This window comes from Pelodiscus sinensis, unplaced genomic scaffold (genome assembly GCF_049634645.1).
Source record: "Pelodiscus sinensis isolate JC-2024 unplaced genomic scaffold, ASM4963464v1 ctg95, whole genome shotgun sequence".
NCBI classification, from domain to species: Eukaryota; Metazoa; Chordata; order Testudines; family Trionychidae; genus Pelodiscus; species Pelodiscus sinensis.
In genome coordinates, this window is record NW_027465954.1 from 316,883 (window position 1) to 334,858 (window position 17,976).

Here is a 17,976-nt window from a genome sequence, read left to right on the forward strand (position 1 = left end):
GGGACTGGAGTAGCCAGGAGCACCCCCCCTACACACAGCCATTCTCCTCCCCCTTTCCCTACATACGAACAGCCAGGCTGGGTCAGACCAAAGGTCCATCCAGCCCAGTGCCAGGTGCCCTGAGGGAGGGGACACAACAGGGAATCATCACGTGATCCAGAGAAACAGGCCAGGAACACCATTCTACCCATCCTGGCTAGTAGACATTGATGGACCCACCCTCCATGAATCTATCCAGCTCTTTTTTGAACCCTGTTAAGTCCTAGTCTTCACCACATCCTCTGGCAAGGAGTTCCACAGGTTGACTGTGCGCTGAGTGAAGAAAAACTTCCTTTTGTTTGTTTTAAACCTGCTGCTTATTAATTTCATCTGGTGACCCCTAGTTCTTATATTGTGGGAATAAGTAAATAACTTTTCCTTATTCACTTTTTCCACATCAGTGATGATACTATAGACTTCAATCATATCCCCCCTTAGTGTCTTTTCTACGCTGAAAAGTCCCAGTCGCTTTAACCTCTCTTGCTATGGGACCTGTTCCAAACCCCTCATAATTTTTCTTGCCTTTTTCTGAACCTTTTCCAATGCCAATATACCTTTTTTGAGATACAATGACCAAATCTGTATGCATTGCCCCCTGCTGGGCATGGCTGGGACTGGACACACACACACACACACTCTCTCTCTCTCTCTCTCTCGGTATGTCTACACTACCCCCCTAGTTCGAACTAGGGGGGGTAATGTAGTCATACAGAGTTGCAAATGAAGCCCGGGATTTGAATTTCCCGGACTTCATTTGCATAAAGCCGGCCGGCGCCATTTTTAAATGCCGGCTAGTTCGGGCCGCGTGGATACACGCGGCACAGACTACCTAGTTCGGATTAGGAAGCCTAATCCAAACTAGCTAGTCCGTGCCGCGTGTAGCCACGCGGCACGGGGTCCGAACTAGCCGGCATTTAAAAATGGCGCCGGCCGGCTTTATGCAAATGAAGCCCGGGAAATTCAAATCCCGGGCTTCATTTGCAACTCTGTATGACTACATTACCCCCCCCTAGTTCATAGAATCATAGAACTGGAAGAGACCTCAGAAGGTCATCAAGTCCAGCCCCCTGCTCTAGGCAAGACGAATTCCAATTAAATCAACCCGGCCAGGGCTTTGTCAAGCCGAGACTTAAACACCTCTAGGGATGGAGACTCCACTACTTCCCTAGGGAACCCATTCCAGTGCTTCACCACCCTCCTAGTGAAATAGTTTTTCCTAGTATCCAACCTGGACCTCTCCCACCACAACTTGAGACCATTGCTCCTTGTTCTGCCATCTGTCACTACTGAGAACAGCCTCTCTCCATCCTCTTTGGAACCTCCCTTCAGGAAGTTGAAGGCTGCTATCAAATCCCCCCTCACTCTTCGCTTCTGCAGACTAAACAGACCCAAGTCCCTCAGCCTCTCCTCATAAGTCATATGCTCCAGCCCCCTAATCATTTTGGTTGCCTTCCACTGGACCGTCTCCAATGCGTCCACATCCTTTTTGTAGTGGGGGCCCCAGAACTGGACACAATACTCCAGATGCACCCTCACCAAAGCCGAATAAAGGGGAATGATGACATCTCTGGATCTGCTGGCAATGCTCCTCTTAATGCAACCTAATATGCCATTAGCCTTCTTGGCTACAAGGGCACACTCTTGACTCATATCTAGCTTCTCATCTACTGTAACCCCCAGGTCCTTTTCTGCAGAACTACTACCTGCCCAGTTGGTCCCCAGCTTGTAACTATGCTTGGGATTCTTCCGTCCCAAGTGCAGGACTCTACACTTGTCCTTGTTGAACCTCATCAGTTTTCTTGTTGCCCAATCCTCCAATTTGTCTAAGTCATTCTGTACCCTATCTCTGCCCTCAAGGGTATCTACCTCTCCCCCCAGCTTAGTGTCATCCGCAAACTTGCTGAGGGTGCAATCCATCCCCTCATCCAGATCATTAATAAAGATATTGAACAAAACCGGTCCTAGAACCAAACCTTGAGGCACTCCGCTAGAAACCAACCGCCATCCTGACATCAAGCCGTTGATCACTACCCGCTGGGCCCGGCCTTCTAGCCATCTTTCTATCCATCTTACCGTCCATTTATCCAATCCACAATCCCTTAACTTGCTGGGAAGAATATTGTGGGAGACCGTATCAAAAGCCTTGCTAAAATCAAGGTATATAACATCCACTGACTTCCCCATGTCCACCGAGCCAGTTACCTCATCATCGAAGCTAATCAGATTGGTCAGGCATGACTTGCCCTTTGTGAATCCATGCTGACTATTCCTAATCACTTTCCTCTCATCCAAGTGCCTCAATATGGATTCCTTAAGGATCCCTTCCATGATTTTTCCAGGAACCGAGGTAAGACTGACCGGCCTATAGTTCCCTGGATCATCCTTCTTCCCTTTTTTGAAGATGGGCACTACATTTGCTTTTTTCCAGTCATCCGGGATTTCTCCCGATCTCCACGACTTTTCAAAGATAATAACCAAAGGCTCCACAATGACATTTGCCAACTCCCTCAGTACCCTCGGACGCACTAAGTCCGGACCCATGGATTTATGTACATTGTTCCTAACCTGTTCTTTACCCACCATGGGCTGTCCATCTTCATCCCATCTTGCGTCACTTGGCGCAGAAGTCCAGGAGCCGACCTTGTCCGTGAATACAGAGGCAAAGAAAGCATTGAGTACTTCATCTTTCCCCACATCATCTGTCACTAGGTTACCTCCTTCATCCATTAGGGGCCGCACACCCTCTCTGATCACCTTCTTGTTAACATGCCTGTAGAAACCTTTCTTGTTCCTTCACATCCTTAGCCAGTCGCAATTCCATTTACGCTTTCGCCTTCCTGATAACCCCCCCGGCATTCTCGAGCTATACCTTTAAACTCCTCCCTGGTCATTTGTCCAAGTTTCCACTCTTTGTAAGCTTCCTTTTTGTGCTTAAGTTCACCAAGGATTTCCCCTGTAAGCCAGTCCGGTCTCCTACCATGTTTGCCTCTCTTGCTACGCGTCGGGATGGTTTCTTTCTGTGCCTTCAATAAGGCTTCTTTAAAATACTGCCAGCTGTCCTGGACTTCTTTCCCCTTCATGTTAACTTCCCAGGGGATTCTGCCCATCAGATCTCGGAGGGAGTCAAAATCTGCTTTTTTGAAGTCCAAGGTCTGTATTTTACTACTCTCTTTTCTTCCTTTGGTCAGGATCCTGAAATCTACCATCTCATGATCACTGCTTCCCAGGTTGTCACCCACCTCCACTTCCCCTGTTAGTTCCTCCCTATTTGTGAGCAGAAGGTCAAGCTGCGCAGGCCCCTGGTCGGATCCTTCAGCACTTGTGTCAAGAAGTTATCCCCAACATTCTCCAAAAACTTCCTGGATTGCCTGTGTACTGCCGTATAGGTTTACCAGCAGATGTCAGGGTGATTAAAGTCCCCCACGAGAACCAGGGCCTGCAATATGGAAGCTTCGCTCAGTTGTCCGAAGAAAGCCTCATCTACCTCATCCACCTTATTCGGTGGCCTGTAGCAAACACCAACCACAACATCAATGCTGTTATTTGCTCCTTTAAACTTAACCCATAGACTCTCAACAGGTTTTTCCTCCCTCTTTATACTGGAGTTCAGAGCAATCGTAGTGCTCTCTTACATATAGTGCAACTCCTCCTCCTTTTCTCCCCTGCCTGTTCTTCCTGAACAGTCTATACCCTTCCATGACAGCGCTCCAGTCATGCGAGTCATCCCACCAAGTCTCTGTAATCCCAATTAAATCATATTTCTTGGACTGGGCCAGGGCCTCCAGTTCTTCCTTTTTGTTGCCCAGGCTTGTCGCATTAGTGTACAAACACTTCAGGTAACCAGTTGATTGTCCTATCTTCTCCATTCGAAACATGGGTCCTCCTTTCTTGCCCCTTCTTCTCTGCATTTCTTCCCGGTATCCGACTTTCCCACTCCCCTCAGGGTTTTGGTCACCGTCCCCTGACGAACCTAGTTTAAATCCCTCCTCACTAGGTTTGCAAGCCTGCCCGCGAAGATGCTCCTTCCTCTCTTCGTTAGGTGGATCCCATCTCTTCCTAACAATCCTTGCGCCCGGAACAGAGTCCCATGGTCGAAGAAACCAAAGCCCTCTCTGCGACACCATCTGCGCAACCACGCATTTACGTCCTCAATTCGACGATCCCTGCCCAGTCCTTTCCCTTCAACAGGGAGGATAGAGGAGAATACCACTTGCGCTCCAAATTCTTGGATCCTTCTTCCTAGTGCTACATAATCCGCAGTAACACACTCAAGATCATTCTTGGCCGTATCATTAGTTCCTACGTGGAGAAGCAGGAAGGGGTAGCGATCCGAAGGTTTGATCAGCTTGGTAAGCCTCTCAGTGACATCCTGAATGCGAGCTCCCGGTAAGCAGCACACCTCTCGAGATTCCAGGTCTGGACAGCAGAGGGATGGCTCAGTCCCTCTTAGGAGGGAGTCCCCAACCACCACCACCCGTCGTTTCCTTTTGGGCGTGATGGCCGTGGAACCCCCATCCGTAGGACTACGCATCCCATACCTTCCAGTAGATGGTGTTCCCTTCTGGTTTCTTCCTTGTGAGGTCCCTTCCAGAGCTTTCAGCACTGCAGAGCCTGTGGAGAGAGCTTGAAAGCGATTGCTTACCTCTATAGCATCGGGGGATTCCTGTGCTGGCCTTTTTCCCCTTCTAGAAGTTACATGCTGCCAGTTCTCTTCTTGGTCACGTACTGCCCTCTCTGGTTCTTCCGCCTGCCGTGCTTGCAGGATTAAACGCTGCCTTCTATCGAGGAAGTCTTCATCCTCTCTGATTGAGCGTAGGGTCGACACTTGGGCTTCCAGTCCTCTAATTTTTTCTTCCAAAATGTTGACCAGCTTGCACTTGGTGCAGATGAAATCCGTTCTTTCTTCCGGGAGGAAGACAAACATGGCACACGCTGTGCAGGTAACAACAGCAGACCCATCACCAACCATCACTGCTGTCCTGGAAAAGGGATTTAAAAAGAAAGGCAAGAGAACCTCCCGCCCTTCCCTCTCCCCTTCCAAACTCCCTCTCAAAACTCCCTGTTAGCAATCACCTGTTCACAAGCTCCTTGGTCGCTTGCCCACTGCCTTATAAAGCCCCTCCCCCTACCAAGGCTCCGCAAATCAGCAGAGGCTTCTAGAATTCAAACTTTAATTAGAAGCCAACAGTTTCCACCTGCCAATCACAGCCAATCACAGCACAAACTCCATCAAGGGGAGGGGGAGGGCAGAGGGGAGGTGGGGGAAAAAAGAAAAGAAAAAGGAAAAAAAAAAAGCCTCACTCTCAAACACAGGGGAAAATAAATAAATAAATAAACCAAATACAAAAAAGCACACACACCAAGCCTCACTCACAAACACAAGCTCAGCACACAGCCCCAAACACAACACCCACTTCCCTCAAGAGTCCTGTATCTGCTTCTCCTTCACCTGGAGAACTCCCTCTCAAAACTCCCTGTTAGCACTCACCTGTTCACTAACCTGGGGGGGTAGTGTAGACATACCCTCTCTGCCCTGCCCTGCCCGCTGGGAACATGCTGGGAGTGGAATTTGCAGCAGGGTTTTCTGGGCCTTTAAAAGAATCTGCCTGTAGGCACCCCTGCTCTTTACTGGGCATTAGCAACCAAGACCCAGCTCCACTCAGCCTAAGGAGCTGGCTCACAAATCTGGCCACCTTGCCACTGGCCAACCTCTTGGGTCAGTACCAGCAGGCTTCATGGGGTGGGCTTCCCCATGCCAGCACCTCTTGTGGCCTAAGCAGCAATGCCATTGGAGGCTGGCCTGCCAGTGCCCTAGCACAGTGTCCACCTTCTCCCCACCAGTTGCAGCAGGGAAACAAGGCCAAGTGTCTAGGGCGCAAGTCCAGCTCTGCCCCATGCTCATTTGAGCAACTTGATGGTGACAGGGGAGGCTGCAGTGCAGTTCATGGAGCCATTTGTGAGACGAAGGTCCTGCCAAAGCCAGCTCCATATCAGTATAGGAGTGGAATCTGTGAACGGATGGGGATGGGTCCATGCCCTGGAGCCAGGGCAAGCTGCTGGGTTGGGTCATGGTGATCCCACTGGGAGCAGGGCAGAGTGGCGGCCAGTTAATGAGTTTCTGAGTGTGACTCTGTCTAGAGCATCCCTGGTGGGTGTCTGTCCAACCTGCTCTAAATATGCCCAGTGATGGAGATTCCACAACCCCCCTAGGCAATTTATTCCAGTGTTTAACCACCCTGAGTGGTAGGAAGTGTTTCCTAAAGTCCAACCTAAACCTCCCTTGCTGCAGTTTAAGCCCATTGCTTCTTGTCCTATCCTCTGAGGCCAAGGAGAACAATTTATCTCCCTCCTCCCTGTGACACCCTTTAGATACTTGAAAACTGCGCTCATGTACCCCCTCAGTCTTCTCCTTTCCAAACTAAACAAACCCAATTCTTTCAGCCTGCCCTCCTAGCTCACGTTCTCTAGACCGTTCATCATTTTTCTCGCTCTTCTCTGGACCTTCTCCAATTTCTCCACATCTTTCTTGAAATGTGGTACCCAGAACTGGACACAGTACTCCAACTGAGGCCTAACCAACGCAGAGTAGAGCGGAAGAAGGACTTCCCGTGTCTTGCTCACCACACGCCTGTGACTGCCGCCCAGAATCAGGTTTGCTTTCTTTGCAACAGTGTCATGCTGCTGACTCAGATTTAGCTTGACTCAGATTTAGTGAGCAGGACCAGCCACAAGCTTGTGGGGGAGGGGAAGCTGGTGCCCTCAGCCAGGATCCAATCCCCCTGCAGCAGGGCACATGGCCCCAGCTCACTCGGGGAGGGACAGGAACATCCCCACTCACCAGTGGGAAGCAATGTGGCCAGGGGAGCAGACTGCACTGGGGCCTCATTGCTCCACTTCTCCTGAGCCCCTGGCTGCATTGGCTAGGGGAAGAGGCGGAGCTAGAGTGGAGAAGAGATAGGGAGAGGCAGGGCCTGGGGCAGAGGAGGGGTCATCCTGGCACTTTATAGGCTGGGGGGTGGGGTCCCATGGCTGCTTTTGGGCAAAGCAGGTCCCCCTGCTGTGCACCTGGGCCGGCCGGGTGTGTCCCTCGCGAAGGCTCCTGCCTGGAGGCCAGGAAGCTCACGCAGACGCTGCTGCCTTAGGAAATGCCCCCGTGTCAGAGCGGCTCCCCCTGCAGCACAGGCCTGCCGCCAGGCAGGGGGCAGAGGCCCTGGCGCCTGGGGCTGTTTCTTCAGCGGTGGCTGGAGCCCAGGCCCTTTCAATTGCTGTCGGGTGCTGCGCTGAGAGCGGGGGGCCTCGCAGTCCAGGCAGCGCTGAAAGGTGGCGGCCCCTGGCCCTGCCCCTTGCAGGAGTGCGGTGCAGGGCCCACCCCACACACCTTGCCCAGGGGCCCACCTGGCTGTCGCTCTCCTGCTCCAGGGCCATAGACGAGAACAGCAAGGAGCTTCCATCCACCCCGGAAGCATATCCGACGCCTGGCCCACGCCCTTCGCAGCCCCTGGATGGGTCACAGGTACCTGTCACTGAGACAGTGGAACTTAGCTGGGCACCTGGTCAAAACTCTTTGCCCGAGGCCAGTGCACACAACTGGACCCCATTACTGGGACCACAGGAGCCTGGCCCCTTGGCAAGCTGGCCTCTGAACAGCAGCTGCAAAGCTACTTTCAGAGGAGCTGCACCCAAGCGGGCACCGCAGAGGGTGGGAGAACATCTGCCTAGCAGGCCTGGCCTGGTCCCTCTCCCCCTCAGCAGCAACGCTTTCCGGTCACAACCCCCCAGCCCCCAATTGTCTCCCTGCCTGGACCTGAGAGGCACAGCCCCCACTCTGCCCCGAGCGTCTCCCTGCCAGGACCTGAGGGGCACAGCCCCCACTCTGCCCCGAGCGTCTCCCTGCCACGACCTGAGGGGCACAGCCCCAACTCTACCCCGAGCGTCTCCCTGCCAGGACCTGAGGGGCACAGCCCCCACTCTGCCCCAAGCGTCTCCCTGCCAGGACCTGAGAGGCACAGCCCCCACCTTGACCCAAGCGTCTCCCTGCCAGGACCTGAGGGGCACAGCCCCCCACTCTGCCCCAAGCGTCTCCCTGCCAGGACCTGAGAGGCACAGCCCCCACCTTGACCCAAGCGTCTCCCTGCCAGGACCTGAGGGTCACAGCCCCCACTCTGCCCCGAGCGTCTCCCTGCCAGGACCTGAGGGTCGCAGCCCCCCACTCTACCCCTAGCGTCTCCCTGCCACGACTTGAGGGGCACAGCCCCCATTCTGCCCCGAGCGTCTCCCTGCCAGGACCTGAGGGGCACAGCCCCCCACTCTGCCCAGAGCGTCTCCCTGCCAGGACCTGAGAGGCACAGCCCCCCACTCTGCCCAGAGCGTCTCCCTGCCAGGACCTGAGAGGCACAGCCCCCCACTCTGCCCCGAGCGTCTCCCTGCCAGCACCTGAGAGGCACAGCCCCCACTCTGACCCAACTGTCTCCCTGCCAGGACCTGAGGGGCACAGCCCCCACTCGGCCCCGAGCGTCTCCGTGCCAGGACCTGAGGGGCACAGCCCCCACCTTGCCCCGAGCATCTCCCTGCCAGGACCTGAGGGACACAGCCTCCAGTCCTCCAAGTGTCTCCCTGCCAGGACCTGAGGGACACAGCCCCCACTCTGCCCCGAGCGTCTCCCTGCCAGGACCTGAGGGACACAGTCCCCCACTCTGCCCCGAGCGTCTCCCTGCCAGGACCTGAGGGGCACAGCCCCCACTCTGCACCAAGCGTCTCCCTGCCAGGACCTGAGGGACACTGCCCCCACCTTGCCCCAAGCATCTCCCTGCCAGGACCTGAGGGACACAGCCCCCACTCTGCCCCAATTGTCTCCCTGCCAGGACCTGAGGGGCACAGCCCCCACTCTGCCCCGAGCGTCTGCCTGCCAGGACCTGAGGGTCACAGCCCCCACCTTGCCCCAAGAATCTCCCTGCCAGGACCTGAGGGACACAGCCTGCACTCAGCCCCAAGTGTCTCCCTGCCAGGACCTGAGGGGCACAGCCCCCACCTTGCCCCAAGCATCTCCCTGCCAGGACCTGAGGGACACAGCCACCACTCTGCCCCAAGTGTCTCCCTGCCAGGACCTGAGGGGCACAGCCCCCACTCTGCCCTGAGCGTCCGCCTGCCAGGACCTGAGGGTCACAGCCCCCACCTTGCCCCAAGCATCTCCCTGCCAGGACCTGAGGGGCACAGCCCCCCATCCTGCAAGTGTCTCCCTGCCAGGACTTGAGGGTCTCAGCCCCCAACTTGCCTCAAGCGTCTCCCTGCCAGGACCTGAGGGACACAGCCCCCACTCTGCCCCAAGTATCTCCCTGCCAGGACCTGAGGGGCACAGCCCCCCATCCTGCAAGTGTCTCCCTGCCAGGACTTGAGGGTCTCAGCCCCCCACTCTGCCCCGAGCGTCTCCCTGCCAGGACCTGAGGGGCATAGCCCCCACCTTGCCCCAAGCATCTCCCTGCCAGGACATGAGGGACACCGCCCCCCACTCTGCCCCGAGCGTCTCCCTGCCAGGACCTGAGGGACACAGCCCCCACTCTGCCCCGAGCGTCTCCCTGCCAGGACCTGAGCGGCATTGCCCCCACCTTGCCCCAAGCATCTCCCTGCCACGACCTGAGGGACACAGCCCCCCACCCTGCCCCGAGCGTCTCCCTGCCAGGACCCGAGGAGCACAGCCCCCCATCCTCCAAGTGTCTCCATGCCAGGACTTGAGGGTCTCAGCCCCCACCTTGCCTCAAGCGTCTCCCTGCCACGACCTGAGGTCACAGCCCCCACCTTGCCCCAAATGTCTCCCTGCCAGGACCTGAGGGGCACAGCCCCCACTCTACCCTGAGCGTCTCCCTGCCAGGACCTGAGGGTCACAGCTTCCACCTTGGCCCAAGCGTCTCCCTGCCAGGACCTTAGGGGCACAGCCCCCACTCTGCCCCAAGTGTCTCCCTGCCAGGACCTGAGGGTCACAGCCTCCCATCCTCCAAGTGTCTCCCTGCCAGGACCTGAGGGGCACAGCCCCCACTCTGCCCCAAGCGTCTCCCTGCTAGGACCTGAGGGGCACAGCCCCCACCTTGCCCCGAGCATCTCCCTGCCGGGACCTGAGGGACACAGCCTCCAGTCCTCCAAGTGTCTCCCTGCCAGGACCTGAGGGACACAGCCCCCACTCTGCCCCGAGCGTCTCCCTGCCAGGACCTGAGGGGCACAGCCCCCACTCTGCCCCAAGCGTCTCCCTGCCAGGACCTGAGGGACACAGCCCCCACCTTGCCCCAAGCGTCTCCCTGCCAGGACCTGAGGGACACAGCCCCCACTCTGCCCCAATTGTCTCCCTGCCAGGACCTGAGGGGCACAGCCCCCACTCTGCCCCGAGCGTCTCCCTGCCAGGACCTGAGGGTCACAGCCCCCACCTTGCCCCAAGAATCTCCCTGCCAGGACCTGAGGGACACAGCCTGCACTCTGCCCCAAGTGTCTCCCTGCCAGGACCAGAGGGGCACAGCCCCCACCTTGCCCCAAGCATCTCCCTGCCAGGACCTGAGGGGCACAGCCCCCTATCCTGCAAGTGTCTCCCTGCCAGGACTTGAGGGTCTCAGCCCCCAACTTGCCTCAAGCATCTCCCTGCCAGGACCTGAGGGACACAGCCCCCACTCTGACCCAAGTATCTCCCTGCCAGGACCTGAGGGGCACAGCCCCCCATCCTGCAAGTGTCTCCCTGCCAGGACTTGAGGGTCTCAGCCCCCCACTCTGCCCCGAGCGTCTCACTGCCAGGACCTGAGGGGCATAGCCCCCACCTTGCCCCAAGCATCTCCCTGCCAGGACCTGAGGGGCACTGCCCCCACCTTGACCCAAGCATCTCCCTGCCAGGACCTGAGGGACACAGCCCCCCACCCTGCCCCGAGCGTCCCCCTGCCAGGACCTGAGGAGCACAGCCCCCCATCCTCCAAGTGTCTCCATGCCAGGACTTGAGGGTCTCAGCCCCCACCTTGCCTCAAGCATCTCCCTGCCACGACCTGAGGGCACAGCCCCCACCTTGCCCCAAATGTCTCCCTGCCAGGACCTGAGGGGCACAGCCCCCACTCTGCCCTGAGCGTCTCCCTGCCAGGACCTGAGGGTCACAGCTTCCACCTTGACCCAAGCGTCTCCCTGCCAGGACCTGAGGGGCACAGCCCCCACTCTGCCCCAAGTGTCTCCCTGCCAGGACCTGAGGGTCACAGCCTCCCGTCCTCCAAGTGTCTCCCTGCCAAGACCTGAGGGGCACAGCCCCCACTCTGCCCCGAGCGTCTCCCTGCCAGGACCTGAGGGGCACAGCCCCCACCTTGCCCCAAATGTCTCCCTGCCAGGACCTGAGGGGCACAGCCTCCCGTCCTCCAAGTGTCTCCCTGCCAGGACCTGAGGGGCACAGCCTCCCGTCCTCCAAGTGTCTCCCTGCCAGGACCTGAGGGACACAGCCCCCCCACTCTGCCCAGAGCGTCTCCCTGCCAGGACCTGAGGGGCACAACCCCCACTCTGCCCCGAGCATCTCCCTGCCAGGACCTGAGGGGCACAGCCCTCACCTTGCCCCAAGCGTCTCCCTGCCAGGACCTGAGGGGCACAGCCCCCACTCTGCCCCCAGCGTCTCCCTGCCAGGACCTGAGGGGCACAGCCTCCACCCTGCTCTGAGCGTCTCCCTGCCAGGACCTGAGGGTCACAGCCTCCCGTCCTCCAAGTGTCTCCCTGCCAGGACCTGAGGGGCACAGCCTCCCGTCCTCCAAGTGTCTCCCTGCCAGGACCTGAGGGACACAGCCCCCCACTCTGCCCCGAGCGTCTCCCTGCCAAGACCTGAGGGACACAGCCCCCCACTCAGCTCTGAGCGTCTCCCTGCCAGGACCTGAGGGGCACATCCCCAACTCTGCCCCGAGCGTCTCCCTGCCAGGACCTGAGGGACACAGCCCCCCACTCAGCTCTGAGCGTCTCCCTGCCAGGACCTGAGGGGCACATCCCCAACTCTGCCCCGAGCGTCTCCCTGCCAGGACCTGAGGGGCACAGCCCCCACCTTGCCCCAAGCGACTCCCTGCCAGGACCTGAGGGGCACAGCCCCCACTCTGCCCCCAGCGTCTCCCTGCCAGGACCTGAGGGTCACAGACCCCCGCCTCCCCCAAGTGTCTCCCTGCCAGGACTTGAGGGTCTCAGCCCCCACCTTGCCTCAAGCGTCTCCCTGCCAGGACCTGAGGGGCCCAGCCTCCTATCCTCCAAGTGTCTCCCTGCCAGGACCTGAGGGTCACAGCCCCCACCTTGCCCCAAGCATCTCCCTGCCAGGACCTGAGGGACACAGCCCCCCACTCTGCCCCGAGCGTCTCCCTGCCAGGACCTGAGGGGCACAGCCCCCACCTTGCCCCAAATGTCTCCCTGCCAGGACTTGAGGGGCCCAGCCTCCCGTCCTCCAAGTGTCTCCCTGCCAGGACCTGAGGGGCACAGCCCCCCCATCCTCCAAGTGTCTCCCTGCCAGGACGTGACCATCACAGCCCCCACTCTGCCCCGAGCATCTCCCTGCCAGGACCTGAGGGGCACAGCCCCCACCTTCCCCCAAGCGTCTCCCTGCCACGACCTGAGGGGCACAGCCCCCACGTTGCCCCAAATGTCTCCCTGCCAAGACCTGAGGGTCACAGCCCCCACTCTGCCCCGAGCGTCTCCCTGCCAGGACCTGAGGGACACAGCCCCCACTCTGCCCCAAGTGTCTCCCTGCCAGGACCTGAGGGGCACAGCCCCCCATCCTGCAAGTGTCTCCCTGCCAGGACTTGAGGGTCTCAGCCCCCCCTCTGCCCCGAGCGTCTCCCTGCCAGAACCTGAGGGGCACAGCCCACCCATCCTCCAAGAGTCTCCCTGCCAGGACTTGAGGGTCTCAGCCCCCACCTTGCCACAAGCGTCTCCCTGCCAGGACCTGAGGGGCCCAGCCTCCCGTCCTCCAAGTGTCTCCCTGCCAGGACCTGAGGGTCACAGCCCCCACTCTACCCCGAGCGTCTCCCTGCCAGGACATGAGGGACACAGCCCCCCACTCTGCCCCGAGCGTCTCCCTGCCAGGACCTGAGGGGCACAGCCCCCCACTCTGCCCCGAGCGTCTCCCTGCCAGGACCTGAGAGGAACAGCCCCCCATCCTCCAAGTGTCTCCATGCCAGGACTTGAGGGTCTCACCCCCACCTTGCCTCAAGCATCTCCCTGCCACGACCTGAGGGCACAGCCCCCACCTTGCCCCAAATGTCTCCCTGCCAGGACCTGTGGGTCACAGCCTCCCGTCCTCCAAGTGCCTCCCTGCCAGGACCTGAGGGGCACAGCCCCCACTCTGCCCCGAGCGTCTCCCTGCCAGGACCTGAGGGGCACAGCCCCCACACTGCCCCAAGTGTCTCCCTGCCAGGACCTGAGTGTCACAGCCTCCCGTCCTCCAAGTGTCTCCCTGCCAGGACCTGAGGGGAACAGCCTCCACTCTGCTCTGAGAGTCTCCCTGCCAGGACCTGAGGGTCACAGCCTCCCGTCCTCCAAGTGTCTCCCTGCCAGGACCTGAGGGACACAGCCCCCACTCTGCCCCGAGCTTCTCCCTGCCAGGACCTGAGGGGCACAGCCCCCCATCCTGCAAGTGTCTCCCTGCCAGGACTTGAGGGTCTCAGCCCCCCACTCTGCCCCGAGCGTCTCCCTGCCAGAACGTGAGGGGCACAGCCCACCCATCCTCCAAGAGTCTCCCTGCCAGGGCTTGAGGGTCTCATCCCCCACCTTGCCTCAAGCGTCTCCCTGCCAGGACCTGAGGGGCCCAGCCTCCCGTCCTCCAAGTGTCTCCCTGCCAGCACCTGAGGGTCACAGCCCCCACTCTGCCCCGAGCATCTCCCTGCCAGGACATGAGGGACACAGCCCCCCACTCTGCCCCGAGCGTCTCCCTGCCAGGACCTGAGGGGCAAAGCCCCCCACTCTGCCCCGAGCGTCTCCCTGCCAGGACCTGAGGGGCACAGCCCCCCATCCTCCAAGTGTCTCCATGCCACGACCTGAGGGCACAGCCCCCACCTTGCCCCAAATGTCTCCCTGCCAGGACCTGAGGGGCCCAGCCTCCCGTCCTCCAAGTGTCTCCCTGCCAGGACCTGAGGGTCACAGCCCCCACTCTGCCCCGAGCGTCTCCCCGCCAGGACCTGAAGGTCACAGCTTCCACCTTCCCCAAGTGTCTCACTGCGAGGACCTGAGGGACACAGCCCCCACTCTGCCCCAAGTGTCTCCCTGCCAGGACCTGTGGGTCACAGCCTCCCGTCCTCCAAGTGCCTCCCTGCCAGGACCTGAGGGGCACAGCCCCCACTCTGCCCCGAGCGTCTCCCTGCCAGGAGCTGAGGGAGACAGCCCCCACCTTGCCCCAGGCGTCTCCCTGCCAGGACCTGAGGGGCACAGCCCCCACTCTGCCCCAAGTATCTCCCTGCCAGGACCTGAGGGGCACAGCCCCCCATCCTGCAAGTGTCTCCCTGCCAGGACTTGAGGGTCTCAGCCCCCACTCTGCCCCGAGCGTCTCCCTGCCAGGACCTGAGGGGCATAGCCCCCACCTTGCCCCAAGCATCTCCCTGCCAGGACATGAGGGACACCGCCCCCCAATCTGCCCCGAGCGTCTCCCTGCCAGGACCTGAGGGACACAGCCCCCACTCTGCCCCGAGCGTCTCCCTGCCAGGACCTGAGGGGCATTGCCCCCACCTTGCCCCAAGCATCTCCCTGCCAGGACCTGAGGGACACAGCCCCCCACCCTGCCCCGAGCGTCTCCCTGCCAGGACCTGAGGAGCACAGCCCCCCATCCTCCAAGTGTCTGCATGCCAGGACTTGAGGGTCTCAGCCCCCACCTTGCCTCAAGCGTCTCCCTGCCACGACCTGAGGTCACAGCCCCCACCTTGCCCCAAATGTCTCCCTGCCAGGACCTGAGGGGCACAGCCCCCACTCTGCCCTGAGCGTCTCCCTGCCAGGACCTGAGGGTCACAGCTTCCACCTTGGCCCAAGCGTCTCCCTGCCAGGACCTTAGGGGCACAGCCCCCACTCTGCCCCAAGTGTCTCCCTGCCAGGACCTGAGGGTCACAGCCTCCCATCCTCCAAGTGTCTCCCTGCCAGGACCTGAGGGGCACAGCCCCCACTCTGCCCCAAGCGTCTTCCTGCCAGGACCTGAGGGGCACAGCCCCCACCTTGCCCCGAGCATCTCCCTGCCAGGACATGAGGGACACAGCCTCCAGTCCTCCAAGTGTCTCTCTGCCAGGACCTGAGGGACACAGCCCCCACTCTGCCCCGAGCGTCTCCCTGCCAGGACCTGAGGGGCACAGCCCCCACTCTGCACCAAGCGCCTCCCTGCCAGGACCTGAGGGACACAGCCCCCACCTTGCCCCAAGCATCTCCCTGCCAGGACCTGAGGGACACAGCCCCCACTCTGCCCCAATTGTCTCCCTGCCAGGACCTGAGGGGCACAGCCCCCACTCTGCCCCGAGCGTCTGCCAGCCAGGACCTGAGGGTCACAGCCCCCACCTTGCCCCAAGAATCTCCCTGCCAGGACCTGAGGGACACAGCCTGCACTCTGCCCCAAGTGTCTCCCTGCCAGGACCTGAGGGGCACAGCCCCCACCTTGCCCCAAGCATCTCCCTGCCAGGACCTGAGGGACACAGCCCCCACTCTGCCCCAAGTGTCTCCCTGCCAGGACCTTAGGGGCACAGCCCCCACTCTGCCCTGAGCGTCCGCCTGCCAGGACCTGAGGGTCACAGCCCCCACCTTGCCCCAAGCATCTCCCTGCCAGGACCTGAGGGGCACAGCCCCCCATCCTGCAAGTGTCTCCCTGCCAGGACTTGAGGGTCTCAGCCCCCAACTTGCCTCAAGCGTCTCTCTGCCAGGACCTGAGGGACACAGCCCCCACTCTGCCCCAAGTATCTCCCTGCCAGGACCTGAGGGGCACAGCCCCCCATCCTGCAAGTGTCTCCCTGCCAGGACTTGAGGGTCTCAGCCCCCCACTCTGCCCCGAGCGTCTCCCTGCCAGGACCTGAGGGGCATAGCCCCCACCTTGTCCCAAGCATCTCCCTGCCAGGACATGAGGGACACCGCCCCCCACTCTGCCCCGAGCGTCTCCCTGCCAGGACCTGAGGGACACAGCCCCCACTCTGCCCCGAGCGTCTCCCTGCCAGGACCTGAGGGGCACAGCCCCCACTCTGCCCCAAGCGTCTCCCTGCCAGGACCTGAGGGACACAGCCCCCACCTTGCCCCAAGCGTCTCCCTGCCAGGACCTGAGGGACACAGCCCCCACTCTGCCCCAATTGTCTCCCTGCCAGGTCCTGAGGGGCACAGCCCCCACTCTGCCCCGAGCGTCTGCCTGCCAGGACCTGAGGGTCACAGCCCCCACCTTGCCCCAAGAATCTCCCTGCCAGGACCTGAGGGACACAGCCTGCACTCTGCCCCAAGTGTCTCCCTGCCAGGACCAGAGGGGCACAGCCCCCACCTTGCCCCAAGCATCTCCCTGCCAGGACCTGAGGGGCACATCCCCCCATCCTGCAAGTGTCTCCCTGCCAGGACTTGAGGGTCTCAGCCCCCAACTTGCCTCAAGCGTCTCCATGCCAGGACCTGAGGGACACAGCCCCCACTCTGACCCAAGTATCTCCCTGCCAGGACCTGAGGGGCACAGCCCCCCATCCTGCAAGTGTCTCCCTGCCAGGACTTGAGGGTCTCAGCCCCCCACTCTGCCCCGAGCGTCTCCCTGCCAGGACCTGAGGGGCATAGTCCCCACCTTGCCCCAAGCATCTCCCTGCCAGGACATGAGGGACACCGCCCCCCACTCTGCCCCGAGCGTCTCCCTGCCAGGACCTGAGGGACACAGCCCCCACTCTGCCCCGAGTGTCTCCCTGCCAGGACCTGAGGGGCACTGCCCCCACCTTGCCCCAAGCATCTCCCTGCCAGGACCTGAGGGACACAGCCCCCCACCCTGCCCCGAGCCTCCCCCTGCCAGGACCTGAGGAGCACAGCCCCCCATCCTCCAAGTGTCTCCATGCCAGGACTTGAGGGTCTCAACCCCACCTTGCCTCAAGCGTCTCCCTGCCACGACCTGAGGGCACAGCCCCCACATTGCCCCAAATGTCTCCCTGCCAGGACCTGAGGGGCACAGCCCCCACTCTGCCCTGAGCGTCTCCTTGCCAGGACCTGAGGGTCACAGCTTCCACCTTGACCCAAGCGTCTCCCTGCCAGGACCTGAGGGGCACAGACCCCACTCTGCCCCAAGTGTCTCCCTGCCAGGACCTGAGGGTCACAGCCTCCTGTCCTCCAAGTGTCTCCCTGCCAGGACCTGAGGGGCACAGCCCCCACTCTACCCCGAGCGTCTCCCTGCCAGGACCTGAGGGGCACAGCCCCCACCTTGCCCCAAGCGTCTCCCTGCCAGGACCTGAGGGGCACAGCCTCCCGTCCTCCAAGTGTCTCCCTGCCAGGACCTGAGGGGCACAGCCTCCACTCTGCTCTGAGCGTCTCCCTGCCAGGACCTGAGGGTCACAGCCTCCCGTCCTCCAAGTGTCTCCCTGCCAGGACCTGAGGGGCACAGCCCCCACTCTGCCCCGAGCGTCTCCCTGCCAGGACCTGAGGGGCACAGCCCCCACCTTGCCCCAAATGTCTCCCTGCCAGGACTTGAGGGGCCCAGCCTCCCATCCTCCAAGTGTCTCCCTGCCAGGACCTGAGGGTCACAGCCTCCCGTCCTCCAAGTGTCTCCCTGCCAGGACCTGAGGGGCACAGCCTCCCGTCCTCCAAGTGTCTCCCTGCCAGGACCTGAGGGACACAGCCCCCCCACTCTGCCCAGAGCGTCTCCCTGCCAGGACCTGAGGGGCACAACCCCCACTCTGCCCCGAGCATCTCCCTGCCAGGACCTGAGGGGCACAGCCCTCACCTTGCCCCAAGCGTCTCCCTGCCAGGACCTGAGGGGCACAGCCCCCACTC